At 36.1% G+C, this 22824-nt stretch overlaps 1 protein-coding gene across 8 annotated transcripts in view; it reads right to left on the bottom strand.

Annotated features, from left to right (window-relative positions):
* WASF3 (WASP family member 3) overlaps window positions 1–22824 on the bottom strand; it is a 168190-nt gene that overhangs the window by 67982 nt on the left and 77384 nt on the right. For 7 of the 8 annotated variants that reach the window (XM_066258978.1, XM_066258983.1, XM_066258976.1 and 4 more), the window contains one exon: window positions 19549–19643. The exons of the other annotated variant lie outside the window; for it this stretch is intronic. The gene's annotated coding sequence lies outside the window, so the exon portion shown is untranslated. The remainder of the gene's footprint in view (window positions 1–19548; window positions 19644–22824) is intronic. 8 annotated transcript variants of the gene reach the window in all.

Below are 22824 nucleotides of genomic sequence, written 5' to 3'. Positions count from 1 at the left end.
TGTCTGCAAGGTTTTCACCAATGATTCTGAACCCCTGCTCTGTTCTCTGATAAGGACCCTGGGGTAATTCAAGCCATGCCTAAACTGCTTCCATGGTGCTTCAGATAAGCCAAGTCAATAGTGATCAGAAATGAAATGGCAGATCTCCAGACTCAAGAAACAATGCACTGACAAGCCTACAGCCAACAAACACATTCACTAATTATGGATCATTCACCTAAAAGGTATTTACTCAGATACAGCTAGCTGAGAACCTGACTCTAATAAAAGAGAATACAAGCCAAATATGCAGACATACAGAGGGAGAAAGGGTAGGAAAAGAGTGAAGAGGATGTCAAAAAGTAAGTTTATGGGAGGAAGTTGGAAAAAGTGTCAAAAATAAAAACAGAAAATAATTCTACAACACGCCCAAAAGTATCATTCTGGGGTAAAAGGGAAAAAAATTGCTAATAAAATAAAGTATAAATCATATCTTTAATAAAGTATAAATGATATATCTAGTATTTTTTATAAGCTTGAGACTATTATATTGAGTGAAATAAATCAGAAAAAGCTAAGAATGATATGATTTCACACATAGGTGAGATATAAAACTGAAACTCATAGACATAGATAAAAGTGAGCTGATTACTAGGGGAGGAGGTGGTGGGTGAGGTGAGTAAAGAGAGACAAATACATGGTGATGGAAAAAGATTTGACTTTGAGTAATGGGTACTCAACATAATCAACAGTTCAAACACTGCAGAAATGTTTACCTGAAACCTAAGCACTCTTATTGATGAATGTCAATAAATTAAGTTTTCTAAAAAAAAAAAAAAAGAATATGAAAGAACTCTCAAAGCTCAATAAAATATCCTAGATGAGAAAATACTAAGCCTGACTGGTGGTAGCGCAGTGGATAGAGCATTGACCTGGGATGTCCACTTGAGTGCAGGCTCACTAGTGGAATCATCAACATGATCCCATGGTTGCTGGCTTGAGCCCAAAGGTCGCTGGCTTGAAGCCCAAGGTAGCTGGCTTGAGCAAGGGGTCACTGGCTCAGCCAGAGCCCCTTAGTCAAGGCACGTATGAGAAGCAGTCAATGAACAACTAAAGTGCTACAACTACAAGCTGATGCTTATCATCTCTTTCCCTTCCTGTCTGTCTCCGTCTCTTTCTCTAAAAAAAAAAATTGCCCAGTAAGTTCATCCTACTAAACCAATATTACAAGAAATGTAAAGGGACTAAGTAAGAAAAATCAGAACAAAAAAATGAATAATAAAATGGCAAGAACTACATAGCTATTAATATTACTATAAATGTAATGATTAGATGTTCCAATCAAAAGACACAGGGTGGCTGAATGGATAAGAAAATAAGACTCGTACCTAAGCTGCCTACAAAAGACCCACTTTAGATCAAAAGACATACACAAGCCCTGGCCGGTTGGCTCAGCGGTAGAGCGTCGGCCTGGCGTGCGGGGGACCCGGGTTCGATTCCCAGCCAGGGCACATAGGAGAAGCGTCCATTTGCTTCTCCACCCCCTCTCCTTCCTCTCTGTCTCTCTCTTCCCCTCCCGCAGCCAAGGCTCCAATGGAGCAAAGATGGCCCGGGTGCTGGGGATGGCTCCTTGGCCTCTGCCCCAGGCACTAGAGTGGCTCTGGTCCTGGCAGAGCGACGCCCTGGAGGGGCAGAGCATCGCCCCCTGGTGGGCAGAGCGTCGCCCCTGGTGGGCGTGCCGGGTGGATCCCGGTCAGGCGCATGCGGGAGTCTGTCTGACTGTCTCTCCCCGTTTCCAGCTTCAGAAAAAAAAAAATACAAAAAAAAAATACACAAAAAAAAGACATACACAAGCTAAAAGTAAAGGGGGGGAAGAAAATGTTATGCAAATGGAAACAAACACACAAAGCTGAAGTAAGCAATACTTATATCAGATAAAACAGACTTTAAAACAAAGGCTATAACAAGAGACAAAAAAAGGACATTCATAATGATAAAGAAATTAAACAAGAGGCTATAGTATTTATAAACATTTATGAACCCAACATAGGAGCACCTACATTAATAAAGCAAATATTGATGGGCATAAAGGGTGAGAATGACAGTAATACAGTAATAGTAGGGTACTTTAACACACCATTAAAATCAATGGATAGATCCAGATAGAAAATCAACAGGAACAGTGGCCTTAAATGACACATTAGACCAGATGAATTTAATTGATATTTTTAGAAAATTTCATTCCAAAGCAGAATATACATTCTTTTCAAGTGCAAATGAAACACTGTCTAGGATAGACCACATGTTTGAACATAGAAAGTCTCAATAAATTTAACAAGATTCAAATACCATCAAGTATCTTCTTCAATCACAATGGTATAAAACTAAAAAAAGACACAAACACATGGAAGAGGCTAAATAACATGCTAGTAAACCGTATTTGGGTTAACAACAAAATCAGGGAAAAATTAAAAAACATGACAAAATCTGTGAGACACAGCCAAAATAGTCCAAAAGGGGAAATTCATAGCAATACGGGCCTACCTCAAAAAACAAAACACAAAAAAACAAAAAACAAACAAAAAAAATTAACCAAAAAAAATCTCAAATATTCTAACCTTATACCTAGAAAACAAATGTATAAAAATAACAACAAAGTCCAAAGTGAGTAGAAGGAAATAATAAAGATCAGAGCAGAAATAAAAAGTCTTAAATTACTACAAATATATGTCAACAAACTGGACAACCTAGAATAAATAAATAAATTTCTAGAACCATACAGACTTTTAAAACTAAATCAGAAAACAGAAAATCTGCTTGAACAGGTGGTGGCATAGGGGACAGATCATCGACGTGGGACACCAAAAACCCAGGTTCAGAACTCCAAAGTCGCTGGCCTAAGTACGAGCTTATCCAGCTTGAGTACAGGGTCACTGGCTTGAGCGTGGGAGAGACATGACCCCGATGGTTGCTGGATTTAGCCCATAGGTCAATGGCGTTGTTGGCTTGAGCAAGGGGTCGCTGGCTCAGCTTGAGCCCCTCCCCCCCAGTCAAGGCACATATGAGAAAGCAATCAATCAACAACTAAAGTGCCACAACCACAAGTTAATGCTTCTCATCTCTCTCCCTTCCTGCCTGTCTGTCCCTCTCTCTTCTTCTCTATCTCTTGCCAAAAATCCCCCAAAATCTGAAAATATAAACAGATAACAACTAACAAAACTGAATCAATAATCAAAAACTCCCAACAAATAAGTCCTTGACCAGTTGGCTTCACAAGCAAATTTTACCAAACGTTCAAGAAGAAATTAACATCTATTCTTCTCAACCTATTCCAAACAAACAAACAAACAAACAAAAAAAACGGAAGAAAAGTACAGGCTCCCAAGTTCATGTTATGAAGCTGCGACTATCCTGATTCCAAAACCAGACAAAGGCATCACAAAAAAGAAAATAATAAGCCAATATTCCCAATGAACACAGATGCAAAATTCCTCAACAAAATATTAGCAAACTGAATTTAGCAATGTATTAAAGAGATCGCACATATGATGACATATGATTTATTCCTGGGATACAAAGTAAAACTGTCATTATTTGAAGATTACATGATACTATATAAAGAGGATCCTAACAATTCCACCAAAAAGCTATTAGAATAAATGAATATATTAAAATTGCAGGACACAAAATTAATATTCAGAAATTGGTTGCATTTTTATACACTAATAATGCATTGTCAGAAAGAGAAATTAAGAAAACAATCCCATTTATAATTACATCAGAATATAAAATACAAATTTAAGGAGGCAAAAGACACATACTCGAAAAATTATCAGACACAAAAAAATTGAAGATACAAATAAATAGAAGCATATACTGTGTTCATGGAAGAATTGAAAAATTAACATTAAAATGTCCACACTATTCAAAGCAATCTATGAGAAAATGCAAATCCTATCAAAATACCAATGGCATTTTTCACAGAACTAAAACAAATAACCCTAAAATTTATATGAAACCACAAAAGACCCTGAATAGCCAAAGCAATCTTGAGAAAGAAAACAAAACTGGCAGTATCACACTATCTGATACCATACTACAAGACTATAATAATCAAGAAAGCATGGCACTGGCATAAAAATAGACATACAGATCAATGGAACAGAACAGAGAGCCCAGAAATAAACCTACATATATATGGTCAATTAGGCTATGACAAAGGAGGAAAGAATATAAAATGGGTTAAAGACAGTCTTCTCAATAAATGGTGCTGGGAAAACTGGACAGATAACATGCAAAAAAAAAAAAAATGAAACTAGACTACCTTCTTACACTATACACAAGAATAAATTCAAAATAGATTAAAGACTTAAATTTAAGTTCCAAAACTATATAAAAAATCCTAGAATTTCTCTTAGAAATTTTGGATTTTTGCTCATCAGGAATATGACATTGTTCTTAATATATATTTTCTTGGTTATGTCTCTTTGAGCAAGGGAAACAAAAGAAAAAATGAACAAATGGAATTATATCAAACTAAGTAGTTTTTGCATAGCAAAGGAAACCTTCAGTAAAATGGCAATCTACTGAATGGAAGAAGATAATCACTAATGAAACATCTGATAAAAGGTTAGTACCCAAAATATATGAAGAGCTCATACACTTCAACATAAAAAAATATATATATCCAATTTAAAAACAGGCAGAGGGCCCTGGCTGGTTGGCTCAGCAGCAGAGGGTCAGCCCAGCGTGTGGAAGTCCCAGGTTTGATTCCTGGTCAGGGCACACAAGAGAAGCAACCATCTGCTTCCCCTTTTCTCCCTCCCTTCCGCTTTGGCAGCCATGGCTCTAATGAGCAAGATGGCCCAGGACACTGAGGATGGCTCCATGGTCTCGCCTCAGGCACTAAAATAGCTCAGTTCCTGAGCATTGAAGCAGCAGTCCCAGATGGGCAGAACATTAGCCCCAGATGGGGGTTGCCGGGTAGATCCCGGTTGGGCGCATGTGGTAGTCTGTCTCTTCGCCTTCCTGCCTCTCACTTGATTAAAAAAAAAGTGGGCAGAGGACCTGAATAGACATTTCTCCAAAGAAGACATACAGATGGCCAACAGACATATGAAAAGATACTCAATGTTACTGATTACCAAAATGGCTATCATTAATACATTAACAAAGAAGAAGTATTGGAATGGATGTGGAGAAAATGGAACATTAGTGGGACTGCAAATTTTTGAAGCCTCTATGAAAAACCGTAGGGAGGTTCCTCAAAAAATTAAAAATAGAACTACCAAATGATTCGGCAATCCTACTTTTGTGTATTTATCTGAAGAAATCCAAAATACAAATTCATAAAAATACATGTGTCCATATGTCCAAAGCAGCATTATTTACAACAGCCAAGATATGGAAGCAACCTCAGTGTCTATTGATAGATGAACATATAAAGAAATTGTGGTACATATATACAATGGAATATTACTTGGTCATAAAAAAGAACAAAATGTTATCATTTGCAGTAACATGAATGGACCTAGAGGGTATTATGCTAAGTGAAATAAATCAGACAGAGAAAAGCTAATAATATATGGTTTCACTTGTATGTGGAATCTAAAAACAGAATAAAACAGAAATAAACTCATAGGTATAGAGAACAAACTGAGATGGTTAGATGGGAGGGGGTTAAAGGGCTAGGTGAAAAAGGTGAAAGAATTAAGAAGTACATTGTTAGTTACAAAACAGTCACAGGGACGTAAAGTAGAGCCTAGGGAATATAGTCAACAATACTGTAATAACTGTATGGTGCCAAGTAGGTACTAGACTTATCGGGGATCACCTCATAAACTATATAAGTGTTTAACCACTATGCTGAACACCTGAAACTAATACAATATTGAATGTTAAGGTAATTGAAAAATTTTAAAATTTAAAATAAAACTGGAAACAAAACAAGCTATCCAATTAAAAATAGGGACAAAAGGCTTGAATAGATACTTCATGGAAGAATACAAATGGCAAATAAGCACCTGAAAAATGTTTAACACCATTAGTCATTAAAGAGATGCAAACACACACCACAATGTACGTACCACTACATACCCAAAAGAATGGCTAAATTTCAAAGGACTAACCATGCCTAATGTTAGTAAGGACCTGGAGAACCTGGAACTCTCATACCTTGTTGAAGAGAAAGTAAAATAACCTAATCACTTTGGAAAACAGTTTGGCAATTTCTTCAAAAGTTAAACACACATTTTATCCAGTGGATCTAGCCATCCTACTCCTAGGTATTTATGCAAAATGAATAAAAGCATTTGCCCCCATAATGACTTGCACATGCATTTTCATACAGCTTTATTTGTAATAGCCAAAATAATCCAAAAATCCATTAGCAGGTGAATGGATAAATTAACTGTACTATACATGGAATGACATACATGCAAAAACATGCATGAATTTCAAGGTAATTACACTGAATGAAAGCCAGACTAAAAATATGTATATGCTGTATGATTCCATCTATATTACTACAATATTGTGACTTATAATAGGAAATATATACTTGATCTTCATCCCTGTTTTTGACACAGAGCTCCTGAGACCGTTGGAATTTCTTAATCCAAACTTGAAATCATAATTAGCCATAATTTAAATAATTTTTTTACAGAAAATTAAATTTAACAGGGTGACACTGATCAATAAGAAAGTACATATAATTTTGATATTTATAACAATCTTCTATCTCACATACCGTAAGTATATTAACAAGGTGACTTTTGGAAGGTCCCCAAGGATGGGTAATGGTGCCAGGCAAACCATCCATGTGATGAGGGGGTTGGACTGTTCCGTTCCACACACCCCCACCTCAGGGGAGAAGAGAGCCCTGGAGATTGAGCTTAATCACCAATGGCCAAAGATTTAATCAATCATGCCTGTCTTACTCTTTTGCATCAATTACTGGAGAAGGACCTTCACCAAACAACTTAACAAAGAAAATCCAAAATATATTGAAAATAAATTTCAGTTTCTGGAGGAAACAACAAATTATAAGCTACAAAATTAAATGATTGGCCCTGAAGAAACCACTGTTCACCGTACTCTGAAATATAAAGCCAAATCATATAAAAGTACCCCGTCTGTTGGTCAAAAATAGTCATTTTTTGTCAATTTCATATGAATGAACAAAACAAAATCAAATAAAGTCAAAATAGCAGTGTGTCCATGAAAGTTAAGATACATGAAATGCTTATTTTTGTTAACTATTCCCAATTGTTTGAGCCATGAAAGCAGAAAGAGGAGTAGGAGATAGTAAAAGATCTCAAATTTGCAATTTATGTACTTGATCTCAAATCATCAAGACTGGCATCCTGTCAGCTCCATTCTTCTGAACATACTGCAACAATAAATCATGTCTACAGCAAGGAAGATCAGTCAGAGTTTCTACGTAACTCTATAGAAAATCACCAACAAACAAAAGCATAAAGCTAATATTAGTACACTGGTAAAGATGATAAATGAGAACATTTTACAAACATATGCATTTTATATACATTATGTCATTTACATCCTACTACAACTTTATAGATCAGTATTACCTTCATTTAACAAAAGAAATCAGAGCTCAAAAAATAAGTAATCCAAAATGACATTAATTATTAAGTGTAAAACCTTAAATTCTTTTTTTTTTTTTTTTTAATAAATTTTTATTAATGGTAATGGGATGACATTAATAAATCAGGGTACATATATTCAAAGAAAACATGTCTAGGTTATTTTGTCATCAAATTATTTTGCAAACCCCTCGCCCAAAGTCAGATTGTCCTCCGTCACCCTCTATCTAGTTCTCTGTGCCCCTCCCCCTCCCCCTAACTCTCTCCCTCCCTCCCTCCCATGTCCTCCCTCCCCTCCCACCCTTGGTAACCACCACACTCTTGTCCATGTCTCTTAGTCTCATTTTTATGTTCCACCAATGTATGGAATCATGTAGTTCTTGTTTTTTTCTGATTTACTTATTTCACTCCTTATAATGTTATCAAGATCCCACCATTTTGCTGTAAATGATCTGATGTCATCATTCCTTATGGCTGAGTAGTATTCCATAGTGTATATGTGCCACATCTTCTTTATCCAGTCTTCTATTGAAGGGCTTTTTGGTTGTTTCCATGTCTTGGCCACTGTGAACAGTGCTGCAATGAACATGAGACTACATGTGTCTTCACGTATCAATGTTTCTGAGGTTTTGGGGTATATCCCCAGTAGAGGGATTGCTGGGTCATAAGGTAGTTCTATTTGCAGTTTTTTGAGGAACCACCATACTTTCCTCCATAATGGTTGTACTACTTTACAGTCCCACCAACAGTGAATGAGAGTTCCTTTTTCTCCACAGCCTCTCCAACATTTGCTATTACCCGTCTTGTTGATAATAGCTAATCTAACAGGAGTGAGGTGGTATCTCATTGTAGTTTTGATTTGCATTTCTCTAATAACTAATGAAGCTGAGCATCTTTTCATATATCTGTTGGCCATTTGTATCTCTTCCTGGGAGAAGTGTCTGTTCATGTCCTCTTCCCATTTTTTTATTGGATTGTTTGTTTGTTTGTTGTTGAGTTTTATGAGTTCTTTGTAAATTTTGGATATTAGGCCCTTATCTTAGCTGTCGTTTGAAAATATCAGTTCCCATATAGTTGGCTGTCTGTTTATTTTGATATGTTTCTCTTGCTGAGCAAAAACTTTTAATTCTGATGTAGTCCCATTCATTTATCTTTGCCTTCACTTCTCTTGCCATTGGAGTCAAGTTCATAAAATGTTCTTTAAAACCCAGGTCCATGATTTTAGTACCTATGTCTTCTTCTATGTACTTTATTGTTTCAGGTCTTATATTTAGGTCTTTGATCCATTTTGAATTAATTTTAGTACACGGGGACAGGCTGTAGTCGAGTTTCATTCTTTTGCATGTGGCTTTCCAGTTTTCCCAACACCATTTGTTGAAGAGGCTTTCTTTTCTCCATTGTGTGTTGTTGGCCCCTTTATCAAAGATTATTTGACCATATATATGTGGTTTTATTTCTGGGCTTTCTATTCTGTTCCATTGGTCTGAGTGTCTATTTTTCTGCCAATACCATGCTGTTTTGATTATCGTGGCCCTATAATATAGTTTAAAGCCAGGTATTGTAATGCCCCCAGCTTCATTCTTTTTCCTTAGGATTGTTTTGGCTATTCGGGGTTTTTTATAGTTCCAAATAAATCTGATGATTTTTTGTTCCATTTCTTTAAAAAATCTCATAGGGATTTTGATGGGAATTGCATTAAATTTGTATATTGCTTTGGGTAATATGGCCATTTTGATTATATTTATTCTTCCTATCCAAGAACAAGGAATATTTTTCCATCTCATTGTATCTTTTTCGATTTCCCTTAACAATGCTTTGTAATTTTCATTATATAGGTCCTTTACGTTCTTTGTTATGTTTATTCCTAGGTATTTTATTTTTTTTGTTGCAATCGTGAAGGGGATTATTTTTTTGAGTTCGTTTTCTAATATTTCATTGTTGGCATATAGAAAGGCTATGGACTTTTGTATGTTAATTTTGTATCCTGCGACCTTACTGTATTGGTTTATTGTTTCTAATAATCTTTTTGTGGAGTCCTTCGGGTTTTCGATGTATACGATCATATCATCAGCAAAAAGTGATAGCTTTACTTCTTCTTTTCCGATATGGATGCCTTTTATTTCTTTGTCTTGTCTGATTGCTCTGGCCAGAACTTCTAGCACCACGTTGAATAAGAGTGGAGAGAGTGGACAACCCTGTCTTGTTCCTGATTTAAGGTAGAAAGTCCTCAGTTTTATGCCGTTTAATAGGATGTTGGCTGATGGTTTATCATATATGGCCTTTATCATGTTGAGATATTTTCCTTCTATACCCATTTTGTTGAGAGTCTTAAACATAAAATTGTGTTGTATTTTATCAAAAGCCTTTTCTGCATCTATTGATAAGATCATGTGGTTTTTGTTCTTTGTTTTGTTGATATGGTGTATTACGTTAACCGTTTTGCGTATGTTGAACCATCCTTGAGATTCTGGGATGAATCCCACTTGATCATGATGTATTATTTTTTTAATATGTTGTTGTATTCGGTTTGCCAGTATTTTGTTTAGTATTTTAGCATCTGTATTCATTAGAGATATTGGTCTGTAGTTTTCTTTCTTTGTGCCATCCTTGCCAGGTTTTGGTATGAGGGTTATGTTGGCCTCATAGAATGTGTTTGGAAGTATTGCTTCTTCTTCAATTTTTTGGAAGACTTTGAGTAAAATAGGAACCAAGTCTTCTTTGAATGTTTGATAGAATTCACTAGTATAACCGTCTGGGCCTGGACTTTTATTTTTGGGGAGGTTTTTAATAGTTTTTTCTATTTCCTCCCTGCTGATTGGTCTGTTTAGGCTTTCTGCTTCTTCATGACTCAGTCTAGGAAGGTTGTATTGTTCTAGGAATTTATCCATTTCTTCTAGATTGTTGTATTTGGTGGCATATAATTTTTCATAGTATTCTACAATAATTCTTTGTATTTCTATGATGTCTGTGGTGATCTCTCCTCTTTCATTTTGGATTTTATTTATTTGAGTCCTGTGTCTTTTTTCCTTGGTGAGTCTTGCCAAGGGTTTGTCAATTTTGTTGATCTTTTCAAAGAACCAGCTCCTTGTTTTATTGATTTTTTCTATAGTTTTTCTGTTCTCTATTTCATTTATTTCTGCTCTGATTTTTATTATCTCCTTTCTTCGGCTGGTTTTGGGTTGTCTTTGTTCTTCTTTTTCTAGTTCCTTAAGGTGTGAAGTTAAGTGGTTTACTTCGGCTCTCTCTTGTTTGTTCATATAGGCCTGAAGTGATATGAACTTTCCTCTTATTACTGCTTTTGCTGCATCCCAGAGATTCTGATATGTCGTATTTTCATTTTCATTTGTCTGTATATATCTTTTGATTTCTGCGCTTATTTCTTCTTTGACCCATTCATTTTTTAGAAGTATGTTGTTTAGTTTCCACATTTTTGTGGGTTTTCCCCCCTCTTTTTTGCAGTTGAATTCTAGTTTCAAGGCTTTATGATCAGAAAATATGCTTGGTACACTTTCAATTTTTCTAAATTTGCTGATATTGTCTTGGTGGCCCAACATATGGTCAATTCTTGAGAATGTTCCATGTACACTAGAGAAAAATGTATACTCTGTCGCTTTGGGATGAAGTGTCCTGTAGATGTCTATCATATCCAGGTGTTCTAGTATTTCGTTTAAGGCCACTATATCTTTATTGATTCTCTGTTTGGATGACCGATCTAGAGCCGTCAGCGGTGTATTGAGGTCTCCAAGTATGATTGTATTTTTGTTAGTTTTTGTTTTAAGGTCAATAAGTAGCTGTCTTATATATTTTGGTGCTCCTTGGTTTGGTGCATATATATTAAGGATTGTTATGTCTTCTTGATTCAACTTCCCCTTAATCATTATGAAATGACCATTTTTGTCTCTGAGTACTTTTCCTGTCTTGTAGTCAACATTATCCGATATGAGTATTGCTACACCTGCTTTTTTTTGGGTGTTGTTTGCTTGGAGTATTGTTTTCCAGCCTTTCACTTTGAATTTGTTTTTATCCTTGTTGCTTAGATGTGTTTCTTGTAGGCAGCATATAGTTGGATTTTCTTTTTTAATCCATTCTGCTACTCTGTGTCTTTTTATTGGTAAGTTTAATCCATTTACATTTAGTGTAATTATTGACACTTGTGGGTTCCCTACTGCCATTTTATAAATTGCTTTCTGTTAGTTTTGTATCTAGTTTGATTCTTCTCTTTTGTTTTTCTATCATTTGTTTTTGTTTGTTTGTGTTCCATACTTCTTTCCTCTGTTGCTACCTTTTTTAAGTCAAGTGTTTTTGTGGTGGTTTTTTTAAGGGTGGTTACCATTAAGTAATGAAAAGGGTACCTACCATATTCATTGTAGTACCCTATCTTATAAGTATTTCTGCACTTCATCATCCTTTGCTACTGTTAATCTCCATCCTCTCTCCCCTTTTTTTCCTTTGTTGTCACAGTTTAAGTTTGGTTTTATTGTGTTCTTGGTGGAGCTGTTACTTGTGGTGTTGTTTTCTTTTGTTCTTTGAATCTGGTTGGAAAACCCCCCTTAGTATTTCCTGGAGTGGGGGCTTTCTGTTGATAAATTCTCTCATCTTTTCTGTATTTGTGAATGTAAAACCTTAAATTCAAAACCAGTCCAGTCAGATATCAAAGTCTTTGTTTTTTTGTTTTGTGCGTTTTTTATTTTAGGGTATAATTAACATATAATAGTATATTAGTTTTGGGGTATGCAACATAATTTAATGACAAAATAACCTAGACATGTTTTCTTTGAATATATGTACCCTGATTTATTAATGTCATCCCATTACCATTAATAAAAATTTATTGTTATAAAAAAAATAGTATATTAGTTTCAGGTGCATAACATTAATAATTCAGTATTTGTACATACAGTTGATCCCTGAACAACAAAGGAGTAAAGGCATGAACTATCCCCATAGTCAAAAATCCACATATAACTTAACTTAAGTTGGCTTCCTGAATATCTGGATTCCCAACTTCAGATGGAAAATGCATTTGCCCCTTGGATGTGTGTTTCTATGCGTGAGTGGACGCAGGCAGTTCAAACCCACATTGTTTCAGGGTCAACTGCACTGTGAAATGATAACCACAATAAGTTTAGATAACATGTCACAATTCATAATTATAAAAATATTTTTTTAATTTTTAATTTTTAATTTTTTGTATTTTTCTGAAGCTGGAAACGGGGAGAGACAGCCAGACAGACTCCCGCATGTGCCCTACCGGGATCCACCCGGCATGCCCACCAGGGGTGAAGCTCTGCCCACCAGGGGGCGATGCTCTGCCGAGACCAGAGCCACTCCAGCGCCTGGGGCAGAGGCCAAGGAGCCATCCCCAGCGCCCAGGTCATCTTTGCTCCAATGGGGCCTTGGCTGCGGGAGGGGAAGAGAGACACAGAGAGGAAGGAGGGGGGATGGAGAAGCAAATGGGCGCTTCTCCTATGTGCCCTGGCTGGGAATTGAACCCGGGTCCCCCGCACGCCAAGCTAACGCTCCACTGCTGAGCCAACCGGCCAGGGCCAAATATTTTTCTTTTTAAAAAAAATGTATTTATTGATGTCAGAGAGGGAGGAAAGGGGGGAGGGAGAGAGAGAAAGAAAAAGAGAAGCAGGCCTGACCTGTGGTGGCGCAGTGGATAAAGCGTCGGCCTGGAAATGCTGAGGTCGCCGGTTCGAAACCCTGGTCAAGGCACATATGAAAGTTGATGCTTCCAGCTCCTCCCCCCTTTCTCTCTCTCTGTCTCTCCTCTCTCTCTCTTTCTCTGTCTCTCCCTCTCCTCTCTAAAAAATGAATAAATTTAAAAAAATTAAAAAAAAAAGAGAGAAACAGAAACACTGATCTGTTTGTTCCTGTATGTGCCCTCACCAAGAACCGATGCTCTAACCAACGTAGCCATCCGACTAGAACAATATTTTTTCTTTTGATGAGAACCTTAAGATGTACTCTCTTCGCAACTTTAAAAAATGCAATACAGTATTAACTACAGTCATATCATGCCGTAGATTGTATCCCTAGGACTTAATTACTTGATAACTGAAATTTGTACATTTTGACCCCCTTTTCCAATTTTTCCCACCCTTTATCCACACCTTTGGAAACTACCAATCTGTTCTCTTTATCTATGAACTTGGTTGTTGTTGTTTTTAAAAGTACGCAAATGAGATCAGTATTTGTTCTTTTCTACATATTTCACGTAGCATAATGCACTCAAGATCCATCCATGTTGCTACAAATGGTGGAATTTCATTCTTTTGGGGGCTAAATAATATCCCATTGTAGATACACAATATCTTCTTTATTCATTCATCTATGGCACTTAGGTTGTTTTCATATATTGGGTATTGAAAATAACACTGCAATGAACATGGGAGTTCAAGTATCATCTCAAATTTGTGTTTTCATTTTCTTCAGATAACAAAAAGTGGAACTACTGGATCATACAGTAGTAGTGTTATCTTTAGTTTTCTGAGGAAACTCCATACTGTTTTCCAGAGGCTACATAATTTTCCATTTCCAAAAACAGTGCACAAGCATTCCTTTTTTCCCACATCCATGTCAAAACTTGTTAAGTTCTGACTTTTTGATAATAGTCATTATGACAGGTATGATGGTATCGCATTGCGGTTTTGGTTTGTGTTGTCCTGATGATCGGTGATATTGAGCCTATCCTTTCATGTACCTATTGACCAACTGTATGTCTTCTTTGGAAAAAAAATGTCTATTCAGATCCTCTACCCATTTTTTTAAGCAGACTGTTTGGGTTTTTTTGCTATTGAGTTGTATGAGTTCTTTTTATTATTTTGGATATTAACTCTTTATCAGATGTATGATTTGAAAATATATTCTCCCATTGAATAGGTTGCATTTTCATTTTGTTGATCATTTCCTTTGCCATGCAGAAGCTTTTAATTTGATGTAGTTCGCCTTGTTTATTTTTGCTTTTGTTGCCTTTGCTTTGATTTCAGAATCAAAATTTTATCTCCAAGACCGATGTCAAGAAGCTTACCACCTAAGTTTCCTTCTTGGAGTTCAATGGCTAAGGTCTTCCATTCTAAGTCTTCAACCCATTCTAAGTTGATTTTTGTGTGGTATAAGACAGTCTATTTTCATTCTTTTGCATGAGGCTGTCCAGTTTTCTCAACACTATTTATTGAAGAGACTATCCTTTCCCCACTGTGTGCACTTAGTTGTTTTGATCATGTAAGTGTGGGTCTATTTATGGACTCTCTACTCTTTTCCATTGATCCTTGTGTCTGTTTTTATTCTAGTACCATACTGTTTTGGTTATTACAGTTTTGTAATATTGTTGGTCCCCCGGAGTGCTTTGGTTATTTGAAGTCTTGTGATTCCATACAAATTTTAGGATTTTTTGTTTTATTTCTGTGAAAAACACCATTGGAATAGTTCTTCCAATCCAATTCAAAACCAATTCTCTCAGAAATCAGTCTTTTAATGTTTCTACAATGAAGATACTCTATAAGCATCACGATTTGAGTATCCTTAGTCTACTAGATGCTCTGAATATTGTTTTTAAAGTTTTCAGCAGCTCATCAAGATTAAGATCCTCCAAAAGGTACAAACTTCCTATTATAAAATAAATAAGTACTAGGTATGTAATAATGTACAACCTGACTACAGTTAACACTGTTGTATGATACATAAAGAAGTTATTGAGAGTAAATCCTAAGAGTTCACATCAGAAAGGAAAGAATTTTTTTTCTTTCATTTTTTTAATTATAATTTTTTAGATTTTATTCATTTTTAAAGAGAGGAGAGAGAGAGAAAGAAAGAGAAAGAGAGAAAGAAGGAAAGAAGGAAAGGAAAGGAAAGGAAAGGAAAGGAAAGGAAAGGAAAGGAAAGGAAGAGAAGAAAGAGGAAGGGAACGGAGGGGAGGGGGGAGGGGATGGGAGGGGAGGAGAGGGGAGAGAAGGGAAGGGAAGGGAAAGGAAGGGAAGGGAAGGGAAGGGAAGGGAAGGGAAGGGAAGAAAGGAAGAAAGAGAGAGAAAGAAAGACAGACGAGCGAGAAGGGGGGAGGAGCAGGAAGCATCAACTCCCATATGTGCCTTGACCAGGAAAGTCCAGGGTTTTGAACCAGTGACCTCAGCATTCCAGGGTAACACTTTATCCACTGTGCCACCACAGGTTAGGCTCTTCTTTCATTTTTATTATATCTATATGACAAGATGGATGTTAGATGAACCTATGATGATAATCATTTCACAACATATATAAATCAAACCATCATGCTGTACACCTTAAACATATACAGGGATATATATAAATTATTTCTCAATAAAACTGAAAACAAAGATTATCCGCTTTTTAAAAATGATGGGAATGAGAATCAAGGGTTTAAGTAGGTTTTGCTCAAAAGCTCAAGACTATATATGTTTTTAGCATTTGAACCCACGATTTTCTATTAACTACTAAACTTGCTCCCTCTACTATCACAATCTGCCACACCAAGTATGCAGCACCAACTCATATGGCCACTAATATGGGGTTAAAGAAGAAATGCATACAGTTATAAAATTACATGTTTGTATAAATTTGTAAGCATTTTACTTATGCTGAAAACCTATTACAAGAGACTCAGAAATTATTCCAGTGAAACCATCCAGAGACAGTTTTGTCACATAACCATCCTAGGCAATTGGAACTAGGACTCAAGATTTCCCCAGTTCTACACTGCCAACCATCATAAAAATAAAACAAGTATATGGAAAACAATAAAACAGAAATCAATAAGCATATTATGTGGCTTATATTATTATATAAAACACATCAATAAAAAAAGAAAAAAAACCACATCAATGAATTTAAAGATATAGACAGAAAGCAAACAAAACAATTTACACTCATACAAAGCCAAATGATAGTTATAATAAATTTAACAAATAATTTTGTTTGCCGTCTTAGGATTTAAGAGGATATCTTGACATTATTTCAGATAGGCTTTTTCTTTATATTAAAAAAGAACTAGTCAATAAAGTTATAAGGTATAACTTTTAAGTACTACACACAGCTTTTTTTTTTTTATTTTTATTTTCCTGAAGTGAGAAGCAGGGAGGCAGAGAGATCGACTCCCGCATGCACCCAATTGGGATCCACCCAGCAAGCTCACTAGGGGGCGATGCTCTGCCCATCTAGGGTGTTGCTCCTTTGCAACAGAGCCATTCTAGCACCTGAGGCAAAGGCCATGAAGCCATTTTCAGTGCCTAGGCCAACTTTGCTCCAATGGAGCCTTGGCTGCAGGAGGGGAAGAGAGAGATAGAGAGAAAGGAGAGGGGGAGGGGTGGAGAAGCAGATGGGCGCTTCTCCTAAGTGCCCTAGCCAGGAATCGAACTCGGGACATCCACAGGCCGGGCTGATGCTTTACCACTGAGCCAACTGTCCAGGGCCTACACACAGCTTTTAGTATATATTAGTAGAAAGAAAATGCTGAAATAAAAATCCTAACAGATTATGCTCACTTTTAACTTTAAATAGTAACTTAAAACCACAAGTGATATAAATGTTAATTTTCAGATCATAACCACACAAATAAAAATATAGATATTGTCTACTGGCATTCAACATCTATTCTCATCTCCTCCTATCCTATCCCAAACATCACAGACACTAGAAGGCTAACATCTACATTTCTCAGGTCCTTTGCTATGGGAATTCTGAATTTGATTTTTCTTATCTATATGACTTTTCTTTTTCTTGCTTTATTGCACTAACTAGGACAATTCTGAATAGGAGTGGTGAGTGACCATCATTCCCTGTTCCTAAAGTTAAACAAAAGCATTTAGTCTTTCACCAATAACATTAGCCATAATATTTTCATAAATACCTTTTATCAAGTTGAGGAAGTGCCTGCTCCGTTCTAATCCTATTTTTCTGTGTTTTTATTATGAGTGGATGATAAATACTATTAAATGTTTTTTTTCTACCTCTGTTGAGATGATCATATGGGTTTTGAAAATTTGTTTGTTGACGTGAACTATATTGACTGATTTTTGAATGAGGAACCAATCCTGCATTGCTGGAATGTACTATCCTTTTTATATAAACTATATTCAATCTGCTAATATTTTGTTGAGAAATATTTTTGTCTTTTGTATCAGAGTGATACTGGCTTCATAAAATAAATTAGTGTTCCCTTCCTCTTATTTTCTGAAGAGTTTGTATATAATTGGTATTTGGTATTTTATTTTTCCTTATTAGGTTGTTAGAATTCACCAATGAGTTCATCAGACTTGGAACTTCCTTCTGGGGAGGGTTTTTAACTACAAATTCAATTTTAGTTGAGTAGTAAGGTAGTAGCTGTGTCTTTGATGGAATTTGTTATAATATTCCCTTACCTTCCTTTTCATACCTATAGGGTCTATATTAATGTCCCTCTTTTCTAATATTAAAAATTTCTACCCTCTCTATCTTTCCTCTTTCCTGATGAGTGTAACTATAGATATATCTATTTTATGGATCTCATCGAAGAATCAGCTTTTGACTTAATTTTTTTTCTATTGTTTTCCTGTTTTCTATTTTAATGATTTCTGCTTTTTATTATTTTCTTCCTGTTTGTTCTGAGTGTAAATTTGTTCTTTGTCTTCTTTCTTAAGGTGAATGTTTAAATTATTTTTTTAAAACTTCTGTTTTCTAATATAATCCTTTAGTACAATAAACTTTCCCCTGAAGTACTGCTTTAGGTATATCCCATAAATTTTAATGTTGAATTTTCATTTTCATTCAAGTCAACATATTTTCTAATTTCTCTTGAGACTTCTTCTTTGACTCATGGGATTTTCAGAATATTATATTTAATTTCAAAATATGTTGAGATTTCCCAGTTATCTGATACTGATTTCTTGCTAATTCCACTGCAGTCAAAGAATACAGATATATTCCTGAAGAATTATCTGCAAAGTAAAAGTATGATAATTAAGTTCACTTTTCCAACATTAAATTAATGTACTGTAATGATATACCCAAGGCCAGGGTGAGATAGGATTAGAGATCAAGTCTTCCAGCATCCTTTCCTTCAAAGAATATTAATAGTAGTATGTTCTCTCTTAACACCCATCTCAAAACAAAGACTTTTGTTATTCTCCTTCTACCATTCTAAAAAAGGGGAAAAAAGGATAATTCCACATATATCATCTCATTCAATTTTTTAAAAATTCACTGGGGTGACACTGGTTAATAAAATTATATAGGATTCAGGTGTTCAATTTCATAATACATCATGTGTACATTCTGTGCGATCATCACCCCAAATCAAGTCTCCTTTCATTACCATTTACCTCCCCCAACCCTCTTTTATCTCTCCCCATCCCCCTTTCACTCTGGTACTTTACAACGATAAAACTTGCAAGACAAATGATAGCATTTTATACATGAGGAAAGTAAAACTCAAAGGAATAACTTGTCTTGTGAGTCAGCTATGTTTCACTACTCTTGAATTATACCTCAATGATAGAGTAATATAGATAATTTAAATCCTTAAATAATTCCAACCCTCATATTAGCCACTGTTAGAATCACCACCACTTCAGGTCAGAGTAAGCTGTAGTAAAAACTGACTAGGCTTAAGTTTTATCATCTTGGTTTCTCATACCTATTCATTATTAACACGGTTCAGATAATAAAGAACTGGTTAAACCTCAAATAATGAAAAGTAAATGAGCAAAATATATAGGGAGGAAAATGACAAACTATATAGCATCTTCATTGTTCACATAAAAATTAATATGAAATGAATATATCAAATTTTCTTTCAAATTCTTACTGTTGATTAGGATCTAAAGCTCTAAAATACTATCTCTTAATATTTATATATTAAAATATATTAATATTTTGAAATATTAAATCCTATTTTATTTCAAATTAAAATTCTAAACGGTATCATTATAGAAAGTAAATAGCGTAAGGTAAAGGCACACACTCTTACCGTGTCAGTGTTGACTTAGGAGTTGCAGAGATTTCCCTCAGACAGCATCACCACTTTGGCTCAGGTAACAGTAGTAACAGCAATCAAAATTAAAACTAAAAAGGAAAAAAAAGTTAAATACTGGCCAGCAAGATGCATTCAAGTATTCAGGAAAGTCTTAAATTCTAATTTCACATTTCAACAATTTCATCAAGGGAGCCTGAATCACAGAAATATTTCTTTTTCAATTAAAGCTCTGAAATTAACTTCAAGGAATCACAGTAAATAATAGCCAATAGGCAGAAAAATAAAAAGCCAAATATACTGCATTTATTCAACTGAAATTCTCGATTCATTTACCCAACAACAACACATACATTTTAAGTTTTGTAACTGCCCACAATGAACTGAATACTGATCCTTCACACAAAAACTCTATCAGATATGTGCATTTGTATTAATTTCACACAAAAATATTAAATTCAATGAAAATCTTGGTAATCACTATATACAAATTTTAATAGTATATGGGGATAAAATAGTAACAAAGATCGAGCTCCTAGAGAACTGACCCTATAAAGTGTTTTGTGGATAACTGATATTGACTGCAAGCCTAGAGCAATCTGACTTTGCTTGCCACATGCTAGACTTGTGAGGTACCTAAAAGTACAATATAGTTTCCTCCCAAAGAGAGCTACGGTTTACTTATAAGAATACACACAAGAAAAATTAGTGACTAAGCATTTATTTCATTTAACACAACTTTACCAAGCACCTGTACAAGTCAGCCCCCACTTTAAACACTGCAAACACAAAAACAAATAAAGAAATGCATGCTCATCAAAGAACTCACAGTCTCCTGAATCTGATTAATTATAATATAATAAAGTAGATGCTCAAAAACAAAACATGCGAAGGCGGATTTAACAGTGGGCACACAGGGCAGGCGCCCTCGACCTCGACTTCTGAAGGGCCCCACAAAACCCCAACTTTACACTTTCTTCTAATGACACTAAGTTTGGTTTCATATGTGCAATTTTAACATTAATAATACATAATATTTTTTATTTATTTAAAAATATGGTTAACATGTATTTTGATTTTCCCTATCTCTCTCTCTCTCTTTTTACAGAGACATAGAGAGAGTCAGAGAGAGGGATAGACAGAGACAGACAGGAACGCAGAGAGATGAGAAGCATCAATCATCAGTTTTTCCCTGCGACACCTTAGTTGTTCATTGATTGCTTTCTCATATGTGCCTTGACCGTGGGCCTTCAGTAGACCAAGTAACCCCTTGCTTGAGCCAGCGACCTTGGGTCTAAGCTGGTGAGCTTTGCTCAAACCAGATGAGCCCACACTCAAGCTGGCGACCTAGGGGTCTCGAACCTGAGTCCTCCACATCCCAGTCTGACGCTCCATCCACTGTGCCACCACCTGGTCAGGCTATCTCTCTCTCTTTTTAAGGGGCCCAATATTTTCTTCTATGCCCGGGGCTTTTATCGACCTTAATCTGCCTCTGAAAACATGGCACCAGAAGTGGGCTGGGGTATATATCAAATAGCTTCAGAGGAGATCAAGCAAGATGGGGAGGAGTGAAGCTAGGAAAAGACTAGCCAGCCAGGCAGAGGAAGGGAAAAGTGTACAATTTCCAGAGAGAAGTAAAGCAGTTTTCAATCTACCAGAGAGAAGTCTCTGGACATGCATGGATTACATGCAGGCCTTTAGATAATGAGAACCTACATAGTCAAGACTGTCAATGTCTTTTTGAAAGTATGGAAAAAACCCAGATCATTCAATGATACTCTAAGGTATGCACGTCCCACTAGTTTACTTATCTAAAATTAAAAGCAGCATATAATTTTCTCCCCCATCCTTAGGAGCAGCTGTAGAGCAGGCTCTTGATTATAGGAATAAAGAAAAAAGTGAGATTTTTCCTATGTAATTTGCATGAGTGATCGCCTTACTTTCAAATACTGAGAACTGACCCTGGGTTTTTAGATTATCCAGGCTGAATTTTACTTCTCCCAGATCATCTATTTGCACAGTTTTGATAGCAACATTATACACTTCACTTTAGAGATGGTTACATCTAGCTGTCTGTGTTTTCTGGATGTTACTCGCTTGTTTGGTAAAATGTGTCAACTCTTCCTTAGGGAAACATCATTTTCAGTTTTTCCATTTTGCGAAAGGCTATGTACTATTATTTTGTTATTAGCTATCTCAGGATTAAGCATAGTGCTAACATGTGAAACATATTTAACCTAATCTTCACAGGGCGGGTAATATCTCCATTTATAAATTAGGAAATTGAAGACTGGAAGGTGAGTTACCCAGGATAACACAGCTCGGAAGAGGCAGGGTCAGGACAGGTCTGTCTGGTCCTAGTCACTCTTTTTAATTAGTGTTAAATGGCCTCCTTTTGAATATGCACACATGCATTTTTCTTTCCTACTGTGATAACATGTATAACATAAGTCATAAACTTAGGTAATTTATAGTTATAAACTATAACCATAAAGGTCTTGAATTAACCAGATTTTGTGAGTATGCTGCCTAATTTTAGAGAGTAAAGTTATCTTAAATTCCTCTGAAGTTACAGGTCACCAAATGTGAAACCCAGTATGTTAGCAAGCACAGGGAAACAGATTTACATGCAACACCAGAATTCAAATTCTGTTTATCTACCCATGGCTAAGCCTTGACTGGTGCTGACAGTGCTGCTCTGTGGCTATGGTCTAGGAGTAGACCTGCCATGTAATCTCCTACCAATAGGCTTGCACCATGATGCTCCCCACACATGAATGCCCTCTCTTATTCTAGTTTCCATGCATCCAAATTGTCTTTTGCCTTCAAAATTCAATCTGGTTCAGTGTTCTCCGCCCTCCCATTCATTGCTCTATTTGCTCAATAAACATGTATTTTATTTGGCACTGTGTGTGGCCCTACCCTGGAAAATCAAAGTTCAATCCTGCACCCCTCAAAACCTCTTGGTCCACCAGAAAAAAGTCATAAATAAAGGGTTAGCATTTAGTGTGGTAAAGGTATACACATGGTATCAAGAGAGCACAAGGGAAGGCATAGCTGCACTGGAGACAGAATATGACAGGGAAGGATTCAGAGCCCTGGTAATACTAGAGTCTGAATTCGGATGACAGAAGATGAAGACTTAAAATAAGACAGGAGAGAATTTTTTAAGGGAACAAACTTGAGATGTAGGTGCTGGATGATGAAGTAGATGGGATGCTGAGATGTGCCTGGCTGAACTCCCTGCAGTGATGGGTATGTTCTATAGACGGA

This window comes from Saccopteryx bilineata, chromosome 2 (assembly GCF_036850765.1).
Source record: "Saccopteryx bilineata isolate mSacBil1 chromosome 2, mSacBil1_pri_phased_curated, whole genome shotgun sequence".
NCBI lineage: Eukaryota > Metazoa > Chordata > Mammalia > Chiroptera > Emballonuridae > Saccopteryx > Saccopteryx bilineata.
The sequence above is the reverse complement of the archived record's forward strand: the minus strand, read 5'-3'. Positions and strand labels throughout refer to the sequence as shown.